Genomic DNA, 20,522 nt, shown 5'->3' on the forward strand with positions numbered 1-20,522 from the left:
CAGCTGCAGCTCATCCAGAATGCTGCTGCCAGGATTCTGACTAGAACCAGAAAATCTGATCACATCACACCAGTCCTCAGGTCCTTACACTGGCTTCCTGTAACATTTAGGATAGATTTTAAAGTACTTTTACTTGTTTATAAATCACTTAATGGCCTAAGACCTAAATACATTACAGATATGCTCACTGAATATAACCCTAACAGACCACTCAGATCGTTAGGTTCGAGTCAGTTAAAAATACCAAGGGTTCACACAAAACAAGGGGAATCCGCCTTTAGCCATTATGCTGCCCGCAGTTGGAACCAGCTTCCAGAAGAGATCAGATGTGCTAAAACATTAGTCACATTTAAATCTAGACTCAAAACTGATCTGTTCAGCTGTGCATTTATTCAATGAGCACTGTGCTACGTCCGAACTGACTGTACTATCTTATGTTTATCTAATTTCTTAAACTGTTTTATTTTTATTTGAAATTATGTTTTTATTAGTTTTACTTAGTCTTTTATTTTTATTTTAATTAAATTTTAATTAGTTTAAAGTTTTGTTGCAAACTGCATTTATTTTTATTTTAAATGAAATTTAAAAGTTTTTGTTAAAATGTCTTATTGCTATTATCTTTTATTTCATTTCATGTTTATTTTCTTCTTCTATGTAAAGCACTTTGAATTACCATTGTGTATAAAATGTGCTATACAAATAAACTTGCCTTGCCTTGCCTTGCCTTGCTTTTATATAAACTAATGGGGAAAAAAATCAGCTTATGTAATTCGTATAAAACGTGGATTACTACAGTGATAAACCATGTTTGCTGCGTTATCATGAACCACAGAAACGATCTTGCTACTTGGAATGTCCCACTCACAAATGATCTCCGTCAGTTCTCGTGCAATGTGATCAGCTATGTGACTGTCCTCCATTTTTTTTGTTTCTAAAACGAAACTCTCCAGTCGCCAGTCTCCGGTGATGAAATGTGACGTGACTGTGAGATAAGCCTCCATCTGAAATGAGGTCCAGATATCAGTTGTGAAACTGACAGCTTCACAGTCCTGTATAGCCATGTAAATGTTTGACCGTATCGATAGATATTTTGTGTGCACGACATCCATCACTGTAGCTCTTGTAGGGACGGTGTAGCCTGGCTCAAGTGTGCGCAAGAGTTCTTTAAATCCCTCACCCTCAACAATGCGCACAGGCCTCATATCAAGTGCCACAAACTCCGCAATCTTTTCAGCAATTTCCTTTTTTCTCTTCTCTGAAAGTGGTGGTCTCAAATCAATTTTTTTTGCGTTAATCTCGGGGCCGCCGCTGATGCAGACGTGCTGCCTGAGCTGTCTTCATGAAACTGCGGGTGTAACCGTTTCAAATGATAAGCCATGTTGGTTGTCGTCGTGTGATATGAAAGAAGCTGCTGACACAACTTGCACTTAACTTTCTTTGGGTCATCTTTAACCTTCTCGAAATACTCCCACACTTTTGATGATTTTTTAGAAGCCATTGTGAGCCAATAAATCCGTAAATGCTAACAAATGCGGTCCGGACGTTACAGGCCTGTAGTGTGCTGCTTCTCATTGGTTACATAACACTTTTCTACTAATCAGACGTCTACGAATCGAATCGTCGAATCCTCGACTATTAGAAGTCAGCCCTACAAATCTTACCCACTCATTTCTTCCTTTATCTAATAAAAAGGTTTGTAAATGCTGATTACACCTTTAAAGTTATGCAGAATAATCAAACATATACACAGGAATAAAAGGAACTGAGTAAATATATGTGAATACGTTTTGCCTTACTGGCACACTTTAAAGATGTTTAAAATAGTGTCCATGCCATATGCCTTTGTTCATGGAAAGGCATGTCTTCTGGAGGTCAAGAGAGTGTCCAGGTGTGATGAGCCCCATCCCCCCCCCCCCCCCCAGCTCGGGGTGAAGCTGTAAAACTGTCTTCTATGTTTACCGGATCGCCGATTTACACCCTCGGTTTCGGGGTCTACTTCAAAGCATCTGGCCTTGTGGAGTTTCTTAGTTTTACATACGTCCCCCTTAAGATAGCAAACCAGATGAGGTTATCAGGATGGTGCCATGCATGCTGGGAAACGGTGTTTAGGAATGTGATCCATTGACTGTTCTCTCTATGGGAGCCCTGTTATTCGCTACACCTCACAGACGTGAAAAATATATACTTACAGAAAGCAAAATGTCTGCTTTCTGGTCTCCTCACCGGCCTTCCCAAGAAGACCATTAGACAGCTGCAGCTCATCCAGAATGCTGCTGCCAGGATTCTGACTAGAACCAGAAAATCTGATCACATCACACCAGTCCTCAGGTCCTTACACTGGCTTCCTGTAACATTTAGGATAGATTTTAAAGTACTTTTACTTGTTTATAAATCACTTAATGGCCTAAGACCTAAATACATTACAGATATGCTCACTGAATATAACCCTAACAGACCACTCAGATCGTTAGGTTCGAGTCAGTTAAAAATACCAAGGGTTCACACAAAACAAGGGGAATCCGCCTTTAGCCATTATGCTGCCCGCAGTTGGAACCAGCTTCCAGAAGAGATCAGATGTGCTAAAACATTAGTCACATTTAAATCTAGACTCAAAACTGATCTGTTCAGCTGTGCATTTATTCAATGAGCACTGTGCTACGTCCGAACTGACTGTACTATCTTATGTTTATCTAATTTCTTAAACTGTTTTATTTTTATTTGAAATTATGTTTTTATTAGTTTTACTTAGTCTTTTATTTTTATTTTAATTAAATTTTAATTAGTTTAAAGTTTTGTTGCAAACTGCATTTATTTTTATTTTAAATGAAATTTAAAAGTTTTTGTTAAAATGTCTTATTGCTATTATCTTTTATTTCATTTCATGTTTATTTTCTTCTTCTATGTAAAGCACTTTGAATTACCATTGTGTATAAAATGTGCTATACAAATAAACTTGCCTTGCCTTGCCTTGCCTTGCTTTTATATAAACTAATGGGGAAAAAAATCAGCTTATGTAATTCGTATAAAACGTGGATTACTACAGTGCATCCACTCACAGCCGAAACGAAAAGACTTCAACTTATCAATGAATTATTAAAATGGCCAATCTGTTTCTTATCCCCACCCCCGTTAAAACAGTGTATTCAGAGAAAGCCTCGCCCGCGAGAGGTTGTGCGCGAGCGGACTACTACACAGCTAAAACATATTTGTATATTATGACTGAGATACGGCGGCTCACATCGGCGTGCGTTTCGCACAGCGCCGCAAAGACAGCGCCTATTTTACACGTATAAATGTGTGTTTGTTATATTTCTGGGAAAGAGAAATCTTTTATAAATCTCTCATATCGGCGCACGCGTTCATCTGACATCAAAACTCGGCAAAGTGAAAGAGCGCATGCGCGCGCCACGGGTTTACCCGAACATTTTACTTTCACTAAAAGAATAATTCACAACCACATTTCGGCCATTCACACACATGCATTGTGCTATGTTGTTTGTAGAAACTTTTACTTTTCCCCTAATTTTTCTACTAATTTTTCCCCCACTTTTCTAATCTCCCCTTTGATCAAAATGCTCCCGATATGAGCCGACACAAGCTCATATCGTTTCATAAAGAGAGGCAACATATACTTGATTAAACACTGCATTTTTTAAGTGAAAAGGCGCGCGATGTGAGCAGCTTCAATTATTGATAAATAAATAATTATTAAAGAGTGGACATGAACAGCAAAAAGAACAATATTATTTTACTTTTGATTATTATCATGTTATTAAATGATTATTTGAAACTGAAGCCTTTCGTGTAGATTTATGCCACGAGTCATTTTATCATACAAAGATTATTACGTTGTGCTTAGACCACTGTGGATTCCAAAATTGACATTTTTACCATTTTTTAATCACTGGAATGGAAGAGATAGAAAGTTTCCTTATCATAACACGCCTTGTATTGTTTTTAATCGCTCGATACACAACCATCTGAAATAAAGCGGATCACATCGGCGTGTGTTTCGCACAGCGCCACTAAGACTGTGCTTTTTTAACACGTATAAATGTGTGTTCGTTATATTTCTGGCAAAGAGAAATCTCTTATAAATCTCTCATATCATCTGACTTTAGATCAAAACTCGGCAAAGTGAAAGAGTGCACACGCGCGCCGCGGGTTCACGCGAACATTTTACATTCACTAAAAGATTTATTCACAACCACATTTCGTCCATTCACACACATGCCTTGTTCTGTGTTGTTGGTACACACTTTCACTTTTCTTCTCCAATTTGATCAAAATGCTCCCGATATGAGCCGACACGAGCAGCTTTGTTTCAGTCAGAATATTTATCCCTCATAAAGAGAGGTGACATATACTTGCTGATTAAACACTGCATGCGATGTGAGCATTTTTAATTATTAATAATTAAATAACTATTCAATGCTGGACATAAACAGCTTAAATCAAGATGAATGTTATTCTTAAGATTGTTATTATCATGTTCTTTTGCTGTTTAGGTTCAGCGTTAAATGGTTATTTGAAACTGAAGCGCCTCGTGTAGATTCATGCCACGAGTCATTTTATCATACAAAGATTATTACGTTGTGCTCGGACCACTGACTCCAAAATTTACATATTTACCGTTTAAAATAAAGATTGTTATTACAAGCCCTTGAGCTGTTGTTTGTGCTGTTTTCTTTAATAATAACAATAACAATAGACAGATAGAAACATAGAGTCTGTCTAAACAAAATTGATTGCAGCCGTTTGCAAAATGTCCCTTTGCGCCACCTGGCGGTCATTTCACAAATTACTTCGAATTGCGACTGATTTATTTTGGCTGTTGCCGTCATAGACATTCCCCTTGAGTAACCACTGTATCCTAATCTGTTTGAAATCTGGTATAAGGTGAATTTTTATTTTTGTTGTGTTCAACTGTTCAGGCTGTGGATGTATGCTCCAGTGTGTCCTCTGGGATATCGGCTATAATTACCAGGTCAGCTCCTGTCCTTTCTCCTCCCACTGCCTTCACAACTACTGCTGCTGCTGCTGCTGCTACTAGTCCCTCTCAACCACATATCATTACCCCATCACTTGCACAACATCTGGTGAGTTTTTTATATACTTGTTTTAATATAAATTGTCAGCATTAGAATTTATTTCCTTTAAATTGTAGGATTTATTTATTCTCCTTCTGAATAATAAGTATTGTTATTTACAAAACTTACTGTATTATATTTAACAGTATGAGCACACAGATGTGCCTTCTGGCTCATCTGACACCTTCTCAAACTTTGTGTGAAAATGCCTAATGTTTATTTCATAAAAGGTTAATTAACTTTTTTTACATTTCAAATTCAAATTCAAATTTTATTTGTCACATACACAGTCATACACAGTACGATATGCAGTGAAATGCTTTTATGACCACTGGTGACCTTAAAAAAGAAAATAAAAAACTAAATATAAGGAATAAATATTATTAAAAAGAAATAAAATACAAAGGAAAATAAATGTAACTAGTAAAACAAACAAACTGTACAAATAAGGGCATGTAAAAATATCACAAAATATAGAATATAGGAATATGGGGGGGAAATATATATATATATATATATATATATATACAATTTTTAAATGTTTTAAAGTGGCATTTAAATGTTTTAAAGTGTCAAAGTGTCATGTGCAATGGCAGATAAACATGTATTGTATAAAGTGACTTATGAAAAGTGACGTGCAATTGGCTTCAGATATGTAAATATGTATTCCATGATTGTGTTCATGATTGTCCAGTCAGTGTCTGTTACGCCCCATGGCTCAAAAAGGGCGCAACAAAAACAGGGACACATGAGAAAGTGCAAATAATACATAAAGTTTATTAACATAATAGAAACAAAACAATATGGAATGAGACGGTCAAGAATCAGCAGTGTAGAGTTAGGTGAATGCATGAAAATGTAATGAACTGTAAAAGTGTTGGATGCATGAAGTAAAGCAAAAATAACCAAAGACCAAACAAAATCAAGTCCCACAAGCAGGTCCCAAGTTCCTGGCCAGTTGTAATACTGCCTTTTAAAAAGGCCAAAAAGGAACCCAGCCACAGGTGTCCTTGATTCAATTCAATTCAATTCAATTTTATTTGTATAGCGCTTTTAGCAATTTTCATTGTGGCAAAGCAGCTTTACATAGTCAAAAGAATTATTTAAGTTTGTATGAAATGTGAATTTGTATGAATCAAAATGGTCAGTTTGTCCCTGGTGAGCAAGCCGAGGGCGACAGTGGCAAGGAAAAACTCCCTGAGATGGTAATAGGAAGAAACCTTGAGAGGAACCAGACTCAACAGGGAACCCATCCTCATTTGGGTGAAACAGAAAGCAGTAAATGATCTGCATTTATACAGTGTGTAGGGTGGGAGGCAGTTCAGCTATAATAGCTGATGTTAATTGATGTTAATATGGAGTCCAGGTAGTTATTGAAGACCCAGGTAGACTTGTAAGAAGTTCCAGTCATGAACTATCGAACTGTCAAGTCCCCAGAGAAACAGTTGCCAACACCAGTCAAGGCCAGAACCATTTTCTAGGTAGAGAGAATCATTCCCAGACACCAGACGCATCCCAGAGAGACACACGGGGCATCCATGTGACGAGATCTTCAGCCAGAAGCGGGGCACCAGGATGGGTCAGACAGGTCCGGAGGGCAGAGGGAGTCTGGATCACTGGCAGCTCAGGAACGACATGTGTAGCTCGACAGAGAGAGAGAGAAAGAGTGAAAGGGGGGGACAGGAGGAGAGAGGAAAAAGAAAGAGGGGGGGAAAGAGAAGAAGAGGAGAGATGGCAGTTAGGTATGGTCACAGTCACACAATGTATAATGTGAATGTATATTAACTGTAGAGTGCAAGCAGAGACTCCAGCAGGACTAACTATGACAGCATAACTAAAAGGGAGAGCCAGAAGGAAACACAAACATGAGGGCTTCCTGACATGTAAAGCAAACAATCACCTCACCGTCAGCAAACCTGAGTGATCAATGAGAGTGAGGAAGACAGCATCCAAACATACCAGTTCACCATAATACTCTACGTCCATGAGCCTCCCAGATCTGCTCCTTTACCTATGGCAAATCTATTTATAAAAATGCTTGGCTAAATAAATAGGTTTTTAGCCTGGACTTAAACACTGAGACTGTGTCTGAGTCCCGAACACTATTTGGAAGACTATTCCATAACTTTGGGGCTTTGTAAGAAAAAGCTCTGCCCCCAGCTTTATTTTTCATAATACGCGGTACTGACAAGCAGCCTGCATCCTTTGATCGAAGTAGGCGTGGCGGATCGTAAGACACTAGCAGTTCGCTCAGGTACTGCGGCGCGAGACCATTTAATGCTTTATATGTCAAGAGTAGTATTTTAAAATCAATGCGAAATTTCACAGGGAGCCAATGGAGTGAAGATAAGATAGGGGTGATGTGCTCATATCTTCTGGTTCTGGTGAGGACTCTCGCTGCTGCATTCTGGACTAGCTGAAGCTTATTTATGCATCTAGCTGAACAACCAGACAGTTAGGCATTACAATAGTCCAACCTAGAGGTGATAAAAGCATGAACTAGTTTTTCTGCGTCGTTTAGCGACAATAAATTTCTTATTCTGGCAATATTTCTGAGGTGAAAGAATGCTATCCTGGTAATATTATCTACATGTGCTTCAAATGAAAGGCTGGAATCAATAATCACACCAAGGTCTTTCACTGTTGCATTTGATGGAACAGAAAGGCCATCTAAAGTTACGGTGTGATCTAAAATTTTACTCCTAGCTGTATGCGGTCCTATGACTAGAACTTCTGTCTTATCCGGATTTAGCAGAAGGAAGTTAATTAGCATCCAATTTCTTATGTCCTGCACACATTGCTCAATTTTAGTAAGCTGTTTTTTCTCATCAGGTTTTGCTGAGACATATAACTGTGCATCGTCAGCATAACAATGAAAACTAATACCATGCTTACGGATTATGTTGCCCAGAGGAAGCATGTAAAGGGAAAAAAGCAGTGGGCCTAAAACTGAACCCTGCGGAATGCCAAACTCCACCAGAGAACATGCAGAATAATCACCATTTAAGTCTACATACTGATAACGATGGGTCAGATAGGATCTGAGCCAGGAGAGGGCTGTACCCTTAATTCCCACTACATTTTCTAATCTGTGAAGAAGAATAGCGTGATCAACGGTGTCAAAAGCTGCACTGAGGTCAAGTAATACAAGCATAGTTACACAACCCTGATCAGAGGCCAATAGAATGTCATTTACTACTTTAACGAGCGCTGTCTCTGTACTGTGATGAGGCCTAAATCCTGACTGATACAGTTCATGTATGCCATTTCTATGTATATATGAGCATAGCTGCTCCGCTACTATCTTTTCCAGGATCTTAGAGATAAAGGGGAGGTTTGATATTGGTCTGTAACTGGACAGCTGACAGGGGTCGAGGTCAGGTTTCTTAATTATTGGTTTGATAACTGCTAATTTAAAAGATTTTGGAACATATCCAATGCTGAGTGAAGAATTAATTATTCTCAACAGGGGTTCTATTATTGCTGGTACTATCTGTTTAAGAAAATGTGTCGGTACAGGATCTAATATACAGGTTGATGAATTTGAAGAAGAGATGAGTGAAATTAGTTCATTCTCTTTAAGGGGAGTAAAGTATTCTAGGTTCTGATCTGACATGGCTAGATTAACATCTGCATCAATTACATTGTTCGGTTTCAAAACCTCAATTTTATGCCTAATATTTACAATTTTATTATTAAAAAAGTTCATGAAGTTCTCACTATTGCATGATGTTGTTGTGGAGATTTCTGCAGTGGTCTTATTTCTGGTTAATTTGGCTACAGCATTAAATAAGAATCTAGGATTATTTTTGTTATTTTCTATAAGAGTGGAGAGATATGTTGATCTAGCTACACTAAGAGCTTTTCTATAGTTCAGGAGTTCTTGATCAACCCAATTAGGAGGCGGAGCAGTTTAATCCAACGGTGAGACATACACATGAGTCGTCACAGTGTCAATGTTTAAAAAATATTACTCCTGTGTGGTGTGATGTGATTGAGAGACCTTATTGCCTGCGGGAAGAAGCTCCTCCTCAGTCTCTGTGTTGGCCTTCAGGAAGCGGAATCGCTTCCCAGACCGCAACAGAGAAAACAGTCCATTGTTGGGATGGCTGAGGTCCTTCACAATCTTCCTGGCCTTGGTCCAGCACCGCTTGCTGTAGACCAAGTGCAGGTCAGGGAGCTCGGTGCGGATGATGCGCTCAGCTGATCGCACCACCCTCTATAGAGCTCGTCTGTCCTGCATGGTGCTGTTTCCAAACCAGGTCATAATGTTTCCCGTCAGGATGCTTTCTATGGTACAGGAGTAGAAATTCCTGAGCACCTTAGAGGGCAGTCTAAAGTCTCTCAAGCGTCTGAGGCGGTAGCGACTCTGGAAAGCAGCAGGACCAGATGGCATCTCAGGTCGTATCCTTAGAGCCTGCGCAGACCAGCTAGCACCTGTGTTCACTGAGATATTCAACATCTCTTTATCTCCGTCGGTGATCCCCACATGCTTCAAAGAGTTCATCATTGTTCCTGTCCCAAAGAAAACTCAACCTGCTTCCCTCAACGATTATCGGCCTGTAGCCCTCACCTCAGTAGTGATGAAGTGCTTTGAACGCCTGGTCTAAGACTTCATTATTTCTTCACTACCGGACACACTTTGCACAGTTTGCAAACCGCCTGAACCGTTCCACAGACGATGCAATCTCTCATCTCCTCCACATATCGCTCACTCACCTGTTCACTAGGAAAGGGAATTATGTAAAATGCTTTTCATCGACTACAGCTCTGCATTTAATACTATAATTCCCTCTACACTCACCACCAAGCTGGAGCACCTGGGACTCAGCTCATCAATGTGTCAGTGAATCTCCAATTTTCTGACTGGTAGACCACAGGCAGTAAGGATGGGCGGACATGTCTCAGCCTCACTTACTCTCAGCACTGGAGCCCCCCAGGGTTGTGTTCTAAGCCCCCTGCTGTACTCTTTGTACACCCACGACTGTGTGGCCACTACCAACTCCATCGCCATCATCAAGTTTGCTGACAACACTGTCGTGTTGGGCCTGATCACCAACAATGATGAGTCGGCCTATCTAGAGGGGATTGGAAATCTAAAGAACTGGTGCCAGAGAAACAATCTCCTCCTGAGAGTCAGCAAGACAAAGGACCTGATAGTGGACTTTAGTATAAAGCAGGAGAGGAACTACCAGACCCCCATTATCTACATGAGCCCAGTGGAGAGAGTGGACAGCTTTCGATACCTCGGTGTTCACATCACGCAGGACCTGTCATGGTGTTGTCACATCAACACTATGATGAAAAAGGCCCGACAGCGTCTCTACCACCTCAGATGCCAGGAATCATGAAGGACCTCAGCCATCCCAACAATGGACTGTTCTCTCTGTTGCCGTTTGGGAAGTGATTCCGCTCCCTGAAGGCCAACACAGAGAGACTGAGGAGAAGCTTCTTCCCGCAGGCAATAAGGTCTCTCAACCACACCACGACTAATAACATCTTTTTAAATTCCCAACATTGACTGGACAATTATGGACACATTCATACACACTTGCACTACATATTTATATTTTAATTTATGGACCATTGCACAAGACACTTTATTAAGTCACTTTTTAGGCATATTTGCACAACCATTGTCACTTTCACATTTTATATAAATATATATATATTTATTTTCTTTCGTATTTCTTTTTATTTATATTTATTTATTACGTATAAGTTTTTATTATTATTTTTAAGGTCACTGGCGGTCGTATAAGCATTTCACTGCATACCGTACTGTGTATGACTGTGTATGTGACAAATAAAATTTGAATTTAAATTTAAAGGCTTCTTATCTAAAGATGAAAAAAGCAAACACACTACTTCAGAAGAAAACTCGAAGCTTCAAACATTTCCATTTCTTACCTAGGCCTTTTTTTTGTGCAAAAGACAAAGCAAAAGCTTATTGCATAACCTGTCTGATTTCCCCCTCCATGTATATCAAGAGGTTTTTTCATGATCAAATAGCAGTCCTCAGCTCAGTGTGTGAGTGTGAAGCTTTGACAACTTGGAGATTCAGGTACAAGATGGGGATGCTCAGATTTGGGATACTCAAGACAATTCACAGCCATGACTTGACCTCCTCCTCAAAACAAGCCTTTTTTCCTTGCCTCACTGTGCAGCATGTAGAACGAACCATAGAATCAAACAAAATGACCAGATTTCATGCATATATTGTCAACTTTTTCTGCACTCGAATCTGTACTGGGAAAGCTCATTGGATCTTTCCAATACACACAAGTGTATCGCTTAGCTTAAGTTCAGGATTTTTAGGCTTCACACAGGAACTACGCTCACGTTTTACCGTTTATAGAGCAACTTCTGCAGCCATCTATGGGCAATGCTGCAAAATACAGACAGAAAGATGAAATAAACCTATGAATCATGAACAAAGACAATTTTTCATACCCAATCATTAACCAGAAGCTGATTCCTTCAGCATTTAAACATGTGCTGGGACATCTAAAAAAAAAATTTCATTATCCGTGAAAAGAAAGTTCAGCTCAGAACTTGTAGCCTTCATTTTGGCACCCTGCTCAGGGCTTTGCCTCCACAACAACACCATGTCCACATCGTGCAAAAAATCGAAGAAGCAAGCGCTTGATGAAGAAAAGTGCAAACTTCTTCGTTTGCAAGCAAAGCTATGCTGTGAGAGGTTGAGGTTATTGATGCAGACCCATACACGATTTCCTAAATGCAACAAAGAGTAGGAGCTCTCACAAGAAGCGTGATTCGAACCCACATCTCCAGGAGATGCCTTAGACTGATCGGCCAAACTCCAGTCTTGGTTAAAAGTGCTGTGTTATGCCTAAAGTGCCACCCAGGCGATTGGCACTGTGGCTTAGCTGGTGAAAGCACCTGTTTTGTAAACAAGAGATCTTGGGTTTAAATCCCAGCAGTACCAGTTGTGAGTTTCTTCTCTTGGTACACCACACTAGGTCTGGGTCCAACTGCATGAGGAACTCAAGGCTTAAGCGCTTGTGGGCTCAGGTTGTGGCAGGGTATCTTGCTTTCAGCCAGGATTTCTGCTTAGTTTTAAAATGTTGACAGCAGTTGCGCTAAGGATACACAAGATCGAAATGTAAACTTGGCTAATCAAAAAGCTTGTGCATTGTGTGACCTTAAGCCATGAGCTGTTAATGGTCGGACATAAAGACATGAGACATGGCAAAAGTCTATTCAACCACGGGCCCACGCTAAGTACGCCCACGTGGTGTAGTCGTGGCCGAGTGGTTAAGGCGATGGACTAGAAATCCATTGGGGTCTCCCCGCGCAGATACGAATCCTGCTAATTACGTCTGTTATTTGTTTTTATTTGACGATTGGGTATAAAAATTGTCATTGTTCATGATTTATAAGTTCATTTCATCTTTCTGTCTGTATTTTGCAGCACTGCCCATAGATGGTTGGAGACGTTGCTCTCTAAACTGCTTTGCTGTTTTGCTAAGGCAAAACCAGAACGTGATTCCTGTCTGAAACCTAAAAATCCTGAACTTAAGCCAACCGGTACACTTGCGTGTATTAAAAAAGATACAATGAGGTTTCCCAGTACAGATTCGAATGCTGAAAAAGGCCTCACTTGGTGTTTGACAAAACATGCATGAAATCTGGTCATTTCGTTTGATTCGATGGTTCATTTTACATGCTGCACAGTAAGTGGCAAAGAAAAAGTCTTGTTTTGAGGAGGAGGTCAAGTCATGGCTGTGAATTGTCTTGAGTTCCCCAAATCTGAGCATCTCCATCTTGAAGCTTGGACAACTTGGAGATTCAGGTACAAGTTGTCACACTCACACTGCCATTTGATCACGAAAAACGCTCTTGATATCCATGGAGGGGGGGAAATCAGACAGGTTATGCAATAAGCTTCTGCTGGCAAGGTAGGACCTTGTGGTGCAACGGTAGCGTGCCTGACTCCAGATTCAATTCAATTCAATTCAATTTTATTTGTATAGCGCTTTTAGCAATTTTCATTGCCACAAAGCAGCTTTACACAGTCAAAAGAATTATTTAAGTTTGTATGAAATGTTAATTTGTATAAATCAAGATGGTCAGTTTGTCCCTGGTGAGCAAGCCGAGGGTGACAGTGGCAACGAAAAACTCCCTGAGATGGTAATAGGAAGAAACCTTGAGAGGAACCAGACTCAACAGGGAATCCATCCTCATTTGGGTGAAACAGAAAGCAGTAAATGATCTGCATTTATACAGTGTGTAGGGTGGGAGGCAGTTCAGCTATAATAGCTGATGTTAATTGATGTTAATATGGAGTCCAGGTAGTTATTGAAGACCCAGGTAGACTTGTAAGAAGTTCCAGTCCTGAACTATCGAACTGTCAAGTGCCCAGAGAAACAGTTGCCAACACCAGTCAAGGCCAGAACCATTTTCCAGGTAGAGAGAATCATGCCCAGACAACAGACGCAAGCCAGAGAGACACACGGGGCATCCATGGGATGAGATCTTCAGCCAAAAACGGGGGCACCAGGATGGATCAGACAGGTCCGTGACATATCAGAAGGTTGCGTGTTCAAATCACGTCGAGTTCATGAGCTGCTCCCTCTGTGTGTGGCGGTGTGTGTTGCTGGCGTTTTTGAACAGGTTCGTGGTAGAAATTTAAATTTCATCCAATCTCTAGGATGACCATGCATGTTTGTGTCAACCTCTTGATAAAAGATGACAGCGCTCAGGTAACAACTCACTGACCTAATTACTAAAAAAACCTTATACGTAAGAAATAAAGATGAATAAAAAGAAATACAAAAGTCTTTCGGTTTGCAAACTGTAGTGGGTCGAGTGTGTCCAGTAGTGAAGAAATGATCTCAGAATGAAAGTCTCAAACCAGGCGCTCAAGGCACTTCATCACTACTGAGGTGAGGGCTACAGGGCGATAATCGTTGAGGGAAGCAGGATGAGGTTTTTTCGGGATAGGAACAATAATGGACTCTTTGAAGCATGTGGGGATCACCGACTGAGATAAAGAGATGTTGAATATCTTAGTGAACACAGATGCTAGCTGGTCTGCTCTGGCTCTGAGAATACGAGCTGAGATGCCGTCTGGTCCTGCTGCTTTCCTGGTGTTCACTCTCTTGAAGGCTCTCCCCACGTTGTGCTCGGTGATGATGAGCGCGCTTCCGGTGCTGGCAGTGTCTTCCTGTCTGCAGCCGTTAGCGCCGCTAACATTAGCGCCGCTAGCATTAGCATCGCTAGCATCTTTAGCTGCAGCCTCGAAGCCAGCCTATAATGTCAGCCAGAGTCGTGTCCGCGTTCGTCATACCGGTTGTTGCTGTTTTATAGTCCGTTATTGTCCTTAGTCCCTGCCCCAGGCTCCTAGAGTCACTCTGTTGGAGTTGTGACTTTAGTTTCCATACGTAGCGCTGCTACGCCTCCTTCACCGTTTTCCTCACAATATATGACGCAGCTTTGTACGGGTCCATGTCCCCCGACGCAAGTCCTGCGTTGTACGCAGCGGTGTGAGATCTCAGAGCGTCGCTGATGGTTTTATTCACCCACGGCTTCTGCTGGGGAAATGTCCTAATAGTCTTTTTCTCCACGGTATTATCCGCTAGTTTCCCAATGAATCCCACAACCGTTTGCGTAAACACGCTGACGTCATCAGAGCTGTTTCTGAACATGTCCCATCTGCGTCATCAAGTGCATCCTGTAACGCGGCCACTGATTGGTCCGTCCAGAGCGCGACCTCCCTCTTCAGCCTTTGTTTGTATTTTGGCATAAGGAAGATAGCGGCATGGTCAGATTTACCAAACAGTGGACGAGATTGTGCACTGTACCCGTCCTTGACTGTAGTGTAGCAGTGGTCCAGTGTCCTTTCGCCCCTGGTGGGACAGGTGATATGCTGATGAAAGTTTGGCGCGAAACTTTATCCATGCCCTGAGGTCATCGAGTTTGTTCTCCAGTGACTGGACATTGTGACAGCAGCCGACCTCACTGGCGCCATCTTGTACTTGTGGGACTTCCATCCCTTGGTGACCTTCCTGAGCATAAGACAATCTCCTAAGAGTAAGTCTCCACCAGGAAATCCTTGGCAAGTAGTCTGCAATTTCCAATTTTCAGCCTTTGAGAATTTTTTTAATCCAAGCTAACCCTCTTACTTGCTTTGAACAACTTGTGCCAAACACTCTTTTTTTCCTAATCACCAAGGTAACGCCTGAATAGGGACTTGAACCCTGGACCCTCAGATTAAAAGTCTGATGCTCTACCGACTGAGCTATCCAGGCTCTGGAAGGTGTGCCATCCCTCACAAAAAGCAGTTTTACCCATCCTTTCCCAATGCTCGTCCATTGTTTGACACATTTGAAGAAACCAAGCACTTGTGAACCCTTTCAAGTGGTGAGGTTGGTCATGAGAATTTTAATCTTTCACACTGACTGATAACCTGTCCAGTATTTACGCTGAGATCAATCGAACCATTAAGATTTCTGTTTAACTGCCATGTTTTTAACTTTTTCTTCCCTAAAAAGAGGATTCTGACCTTCACATGCAGTGAAAGTTGTTACCAGGATCACTCTTCTGAACAGCCCTGCTTCTAAAGTTTTATCTTGGATGAATGAATGTCTTATATGCCCATGGTATGTGAATTCCTTCAAAAAGATCAGCATTATCGACAAAGGTTGGCCTTCTGGACAAGGAGACCACGTGACTCAAGTTTCTGAGGGAGTGTGTACTTCACCTCTCCCAAGGGCCAGTGACACAAGAACAGTAGCAGAGCATGGGGAAGAATTGGGGGCTATTTGACCTGAACGCCCGACCGATTCAGTGGACCCAGTCGGAAGCCTGTGCCGTTGCCAAGAAAGTTTGGTTCTCCTGCAGCAGTTTCCCCCAGTCCCGTTGGAGCTGATGTCTCCAGTGCGCTGGCATCACCACTTGCTCCACTCCAGTCCTCACCGGTAAGCCAGCCTGTTTTTGATGTCAGCCGACATGCGGGTCTAGTGCCTATATTTAGAGAGGAGGAGGTTGATTCTTATTTCGCAGTGTTTGAAAGAATTGCAACCACGTTAAGATGGCCAAGAAGTTTGTGGACACTTTTACTGCAGTGTAAATTAACAGGGAAAGCACAAGAAGCACACTCTGCTCTTTCTTTGGAACAGAGCCTTGATTATGATGTGGTTAAAGCTGCAGTTCTGCATGCCTATGAGCGTGTACCTGAAGCATACAGGCAAAGTTTCAGGGATCTGGTCAAACCAAATAGCCAAACATTTGTTGAGTTTGCTCGTGAGAAATGCTTGCTCTTTGAAAAATGGTGTTCTGCAAGTAATGTAAGACGTTTTGAGCAGCTTAAAGAATTGATTCTACTAGAAGAGTTTAAGTCTTGTCTTCCAGAGCAGCTAGTTGTATATTTAAATGAACAGAAGATTGATGTCTTTTCTAGAGCTGCTGTCTTAGCTGATGAGTTTGTGTTAACTCTTAAGACTGTGTTTAATATGCCCATGTCTCATAGTAATTCTTCCTTGCGTCAATTGAAGTCACGAAACACAACTGCTCAAGCTCGCTCTCCAGTTAGCCCTTCGCCTGAATCCCGTAACTGTTATTATTGCCACGAAAAAGGTCACTTAATTGCCTCCTGTCCGGTGTTAAAGCGTAAGGTGGCTCGTCAGCAGCCTGCTAGCAAAAAGGTAAATGCTGCAGGGCTGCTGGCTAAGTTTACTGGGGAATCGGTGTTTGAGCCTTTTATATTTTCTGGTTATGTATCTTTAGTTGCTGGTCAAACAAGAAACCCCATTAAAATATTGATGGATACCGGTTCTGCTCAATCGTTTATTTTGGAAAATGCATTACCCTCTTCAGAAGCTTCTTATTTAGGGAGTGATGTGTTAATTCAAGGCATAGGTATGACTGTAATTCGGGCACCTTTGCATAACTTGTATCTAGAAACCAAAAGCTTTTCTGGTTTTGTTAAAGTTGCCGTTCGTACAGCATTGCTAGTTAGTGGTATTTCATTCATTCTGGGGAATGATATTGCTGGAAACCAAATTTTTTCGCTTCCAGAGGTTATATCTGAGCCAATTACTGATTGTCCAGAGTTAGAAGTTTAGATTCCTTCAGTATTTCCTGCTTGTGTGTTAACGCGTGCTCAGCAAAAGAAATTGAGTGATGTAGTAGATTTGTCTGACTCTTTCTTATGCCAGGAGGAAACCATTGAGGAAAGCCTGCCTCAGCTTAACCCCAGTGTGAAATTTACTGATGTTCCAAAGGCTACTTCGAAACCAGATGCCAAACTTCGCATAACTCGTGCCAAGTTGGCGAAAGCTCAGAAGGCCGACCCTTCGCTAACCCATTGTTTTGAGACTGCGGTGGAGAAAGGAGAGCTGGAGAAGCACCCAATTGCTTACTTCTTGGAAAATGGAGTTTTAATGCGAAAGTGTTTACCACCCTATTCTTTGAATGGTTCGAGTGATGTATATCAGGTTTTAGTCCCTCAAGAACTTCGCCACGAAGTTCTCATGTTGGCTCACGACCATCCTTGTTCTGGTCATGTGGGCATACGGAAAACCTACTTGAGGGCATTAAAATATTTTGTATGGCCTGGTATGAAAAGACATGTAGCTCAATATTGTAGATCGTGTCACACATGTCAACTTGTGGGTAAGCCCAATCAAACCATTCCTCGTTTTGTGGTTTTGAATAAAAGTTAGGTGAACTTAGAAGTTCACATTTGTGTGTGGGGGGGAATGTTACAACCCGCAACATTTTGGTCGCGCTGTGTGTGTTTAGGCTTCTGTGCTTTGTAGCGTGTGTATATTGTGCCCAGGTCGAGCTCCGCTCCTGATTCCACTCCAAGTTTTCCGAATGCCACTACACCGTGTGCAGGTTTGGCTCCGCTCCCATTCCACTCCAGGTTTTCGACTGCCACTACACCAGCGGCTGGCTGACCTTCCACACGTGCACGTCCGCCCTGAGTGACATCAGCAACGAGTGGACCAGTTATAAACCGGAGAGAGACGCGGGAATGAGGAGGCGTGTAGGCGAGGCGTTGATTGTTTTGGAGAGAGAGTTGTTATTTTGGTGTTTTTGATATTGGCTTGTGTACACTGGTTTTGACTTTATTGCAACCCTTTGACTTTGATTATTGCTTGTCCCTTTTGGTTTGTTTGCTTGGTTTTTGTTGTATATATTTTTTGTAAATACTTTCACTTTATGTTTGTGCACGCACCAGTAGTAGGGGTGTGGCTGCCATTTGTTTTGGGGAAAAGGGAATTTATCCACTGTTTTTGGTTTAGGGAGATAGGTAAGTTATCTGTATTTTTGTTTGTATTTTGTTTAGGTAAACAAGCTTGTAAAATACAGATACCCGTTTTGTTTATTATTTTGGCCTGGGTCCACCCTGAAGCTGATCCTGGTGATGTGTCAGTATTTTTGTTTGCTTTGTGTAAAGCAATACAAACCCTGTCTTTTTGCCAGCTAAAGTGCCTGTCTATTTCTTTCCGGTATATTACACCATTATATCCAACCTTGTTCACACAGTTTAAAATAGAACCCCGAACCTATCATTTGCTGTACGGCCCAACCCTAGACTGGGACGTAACAATATATATATATATATATATATATATATATATATATATATATATATATATTGTGTGTATATATATATATATATATATATATATATATATATATAGGATGTATATATACTATATATATACTATATATATATATATATATATATATATATATATATACTAGCTTATTGACAGCCATTGTCCTCATTTAAATGTAACCAACATCAGGCAAATGTTTCACGGCTACTCAGAAAATGATTCAATTCTTGCAAATCAAAATGCCAGTGTTCATTCACTTCTGTGGGATGAATAGAGCTACCTTGCTTGAGCTCCATGGACAGGTGTCTACCTGTGGAAAACACATGAAAACTGAGCAGAAATCCTGGCTGAAAGCAAGATACCCTGCCACAACCTGAGCCCACAAGCACTTAAGCCTTGAGCTCCTCGTGCAGTTGGACCCAGACCTTGTCTGGTGTACCAAGAGATGAAACTCACAACAGGCACTGCTGGGATTTGAACCCAGGATCTCCTGTTTACAAGACAGGTGCTTTCACCAGCTAAGCCACAGTGCCGATTGCCTAGGTGGCACCTTAGGCATGACCCAGCACTTTTAACCGAGACTCTCCTGGCTAAGACATAATCTGATCGCAATGCTAATATTTCCTCCATCCGCATGCAAACCTCGCTGAGCTGGTGAGACGAGTACTCAACCAGCGATGCCATGCAAATGCTTTGATGTTTGTTTGCCCATCCTAACTTTGATTTCGGCTTGGTAAGATCCCAAAAAGGGTGAAAATCCTCAAGAAAATGTCAAGTTTTAGATCTGTAAATGGCACACAAGCCACAGCAAACAAAAGGTTATGGCTGATCTCCAGCCATAGTCCTAACAAGCATATCACAACAGTCAGGGAAGAGGAAGTAAAATCCACATGCCATGCACATCTAAAAGCAAGCAAGCGTTCATCAGATTGCTGCTGTGGACTTTGGCTCTTTGTCCCATAAGGATTGCGTTAATCAATGTCGTAACCTTTTGTTGAAGCTGGAGTTGAGCTGAGGGCTTGATTTGGGACAAATGGGCAGAAACATGTGGAAAACAATGATATTTCTTAAATTCAGCTGACAAGTCATTCAATCAAATATGGCACATAGGAAAGTGCATCTTGAACAGAGATTCCTGACCAAAGCTTTAATTTTAGACATGGTGTGTGGATGAAAAGAAGGTAACTAGTTAGTGACTCTGGCGGGACTCGAACCCGCAACCTTTGAATAGCTCCACAGCTGAGTCTAGAAGTCCAATGTGCTATCCATTGCACCACAGAGCCAACCAGGGTGTTTTTTTGCAGGCTCTCCAAGATTCATGGATGCTCAAGTTCATTAGGCAGATGCTTTTTTGTTGCTACTAATCAAATTCCACCAAATGCAAACAACTATGGCAGGTGCTGATCCCACAAGCTGTCAACAGCGTCGACAGAATGCCCTAATTTCACCATGGAATATGCCACAGAACCCTGTCTGACTTGCAAAGTTATTCAACTCTGGCTGTAAGAAAGGCAAGAAAGGGATAGCTTTCGTACCAACAGATGATTGTTGCAGTAGACACTGCTTGGATAGCACTGTAGCATGGAGACCTCATCATATACACTAGATAACCTATTAAATAAGGTATCTCCTCATCACCCATAGATTGAACGTTTTGTGGTGTAAGGTCCTACAAATTCGAGACATCATGTTACCACACGAATGACGATTTGGCAGCAGCATTATTCTGTTGCGTTTCTGTGAATGCGCCTCATACACTTGATTTGATGCTTGCAAAGGTCCCCAACAGCTGAATAATCGCAACCACAGGTCAAATTATATGTCAAAAGAAGGCAGC

At 41.3% G+C, this 20,522-nt stretch overlaps 3 non-coding genes across 3 annotated transcripts; all 3 read right to left on the bottom strand.

Annotated features, from left to right (window-relative positions):
* Positions 1–15,291: 15,291 nt before the first annotated feature.
* Positions 15,292–15,364, bottom strand: trnak-uuu (transfer RNA lysine (anticodon UUU)). Its single transcript has one exon. It is a non-coding gene; the product is annotated as a tRNA-Lys (tRNA).
* Positions 15,365–19,144: 3,780 nt separating this feature from the next.
* On the bottom strand, positions 19,145–19,218 carry trnat-ugu (transfer RNA threonine (anticodon UGU)). The gene has a single exon. It is a non-coding gene; the product is annotated as a tRNA-Thr (tRNA).
* Positions 19,219–19,878: 660 nt separating this feature from the next.
* trnar-ucu (transfer RNA arginine (anticodon UCU)) lies at positions 19,879–19,968 on the bottom strand. The gene is given in 2 exon segments: positions 19,879–19,914; positions 19,932–19,968. It is a non-coding gene; the product is annotated as a tRNA-Arg (tRNA).
* Positions 19,969–20,522: the final 554 nt, after the last annotated feature.

This window comes from Clarias gariepinus, chromosome 5 (assembly GCF_024256425.1).
Source record: "Clarias gariepinus isolate MV-2021 ecotype Netherlands chromosome 5, CGAR_prim_01v2, whole genome shotgun sequence".
NCBI lineage: Eukaryota > Metazoa > Chordata > Actinopteri > Siluriformes > Clariidae > Clarias > Clarias gariepinus.